Raw genomic sequence first — 2524 nt, 5'->3', positions numbered from 1 at the left:
TCGCCAAGTTTGGCCACCTTCTAGAAGGCCATTAGGGGTAATCTCCTGGGGTTTAGGGTTTCTTAGGAAGGTCTTTAAGCTCAAGAAATCGCAAGGCCAAAAGCTCAAGGAAAAATGCACTTGCTGTACAAAGTGCATTTCTGGTCCAGAAGTGAAAAGATTTTCTACATCAAAAATATTACAAAAAGTGATGCAATATTTTTGCATGGGAAGATGTTCCATGGTCCTAAGAATATTTAGGAATTATCTCAGATATTTCCGAGCAAGAAAAATTGAGGTTGCTATGGAGCACAAAGTTCTGAAATGAGTTTAAGAGAGAAAAATGAATATTTTCCTTTTAGCAAAAATATTCATTTTATTATTTTGGGAATTTGTGGGAGGAATAAGGTAGATAGGTCACTTGGGTGAAAGCCAAGGATATGTCCAAGTGACAAGTCCATTTGAATTGATCCAAAAATCCAAATCAAATCAGGGCAAAAACCACGATGAAAACCAAGTTCGGAAAGAGAGAGAAGGCAAGTCCGGTAAAAAGAGAGAAGGCAAAAATCCAGGCTGTCACACCCCATGTGTCCGGCGGTCAAGGTTTCGCCCTCTGGCGCCACCCTGACGGCCTCCTCAGACTCTCTCTGGCCTGGGAAGATCCTTCGCGACAGCACCTCGGCGTCGCCCTTGGCCGTGGAGAGTAAGCGGCCGGCGGTGACTCGCTGGCCATCGCCTTTGAATCCAACGAGCCTTTTGATGCAGATCGCTGGGAGCTGTCGTGGGCCGGACTACAATAACATGATTAACCATATTAATACCATAAAGAGGAGAGGCCGGATACAGGGATGCATGTTGGCATTTTTACTACTTACGATGAGGGCAGGGGCTTGCTTTGGGGGGGGCGCTCTGGGCTGCTGTCGACGTCCCACGCAGACTTATCCGCGAGGGGCCCCTTCCCCCTCTTGGGCGCCTCCGCCTCCAGATTTGTGGAGGCCGCCCTCTTCTGCCTCCCCCCATTAGGGGGAGAGTGGCTTTCCTCCTCCTCATCATCATCTTCGGCGGCAGAGGAGTGAGTCTTCGGACATCACGTCCGAAGAGCCCTTGCGGCGGGGGCCAGCTCGGGCCCCCTTGGCCTTCTTCTCCGGCGGCTGATAGGGCGCCGGGACCAGCATCTTCGCCAGGAGCGGGATGATTGGTTCTTCGGGCAGCGGAGCCGAACATTGAATCTGCTCTGCTTTCTCTGTCCATACCTGAAAGGATAAATTAGTAAAGCTTAGTTACCCTCCTTGGACAAGCAAGTAGAGGGTACGCCTTGAGATGTGAAGGACTTACTGCATTGGAGAATGGGCAAGATCATGCCCATAGTCCGAGTCTATGGCCGGCGGCTTCTCATCGCCCTTGAAGAGCAGCTTCCAGGCATCTTCGTGAGTGGTTCCGAAGAGCCTCACCAAGGTCTGGTGCTTCTCCAGATCGAATTCCCATAAAGGGGAGGTTCGGCTTTGGCAGCGGAGGATCCGGCGAACTAGCATCACCTGGATCACGTCGACGATCTTGATGTTTCTGTCCACCATGCTTTGGATGCGCATTTGCAGCGCCATCAGCTCATCCGACGAAGACCAATTTGGGTCCTTCTCCATCTAGGAGGTCAACCGCATTGGAGCTTCGGACTTGAATTCGGGAGCCACGGCCCAGGTGGCGTTGCGGGGCTCTGTGATATAGAACCACACTTTCTGCCACTCCTTGACAGTCTCCACAAAAGTACCTTTGGGTCATGTGACGTTGGGCATCTTGCTCACCATGGCTCCTCCGCACTCTGTGTGTAGGCCGTCCACCACCTTCGGCTTCACGTTGAAGATCTTGAGCCACAGTCCGAAGTGGGGTTGGATGCGAAGGAAAGCCTCGCACACGACAATGAATGCCGAGATGTTGAGGAAAGATTTCGGAGCTAGATCATGGAAATCTAGCCCATAGTAAAACATCAGTCCGCGGATGAAAGGGTGGAGTGGAAACCCTAACCCGCGGACGAAATGAGGGAGGAACACCACCCTATCATTGGGCTTCGGTATGGGGATGACTTGCCCCTTTGCCGGAAGACGATGGGTGATTTCCTTCGCTAGATACCCGGCCGCCCGAAGCTCGGTGATGTCCTTCTCCTTGACGGAGGAGTCCATCCACTTGCCTTGTCCTCCAGATCTGGACATGGTTGAGTGCTTGCTCGAGGTGGAAAAGATGAGAACTTGGGCGCTGGAGCTTGAGAATGGAAGGGCAGAGGAAGAAAGAAGGCGTGGGTGAAGAAAGGGAATCCTTATCCCCTTATAAAGGCAGTGAATATCGAATGCCTCCCCACTCGCCTATTCCCAAGGGTTGTGCGAATGGCATGGTTGGATTACCCACGCCCGTATTGATGAGAATCCCGCAATAAGGGGACACGATCTCTGCTTTGACAAGACGTGCCAATGGAAACCGCATCTCGAAACGCGGAACGGCAGACAAAACGGTTCGAAATAATGACCGGGCAGACGTGATGTCATCTAGCAAAAAG

The sequence above is a fragment of the Triticum aestivum genome, chromosome 1D, assembly GCF_018294505.1.
Source record: "Triticum aestivum cultivar Chinese Spring chromosome 1D, IWGSC CS RefSeq v2.1, whole genome shotgun sequence".
Taxonomy (NCBI): domain Eukaryota; kingdom Viridiplantae; phylum Streptophyta; class Magnoliopsida; order Poales; family Poaceae; genus Triticum; species Triticum aestivum.
This window is presented reverse-complemented; position numbering follows the sequence as displayed.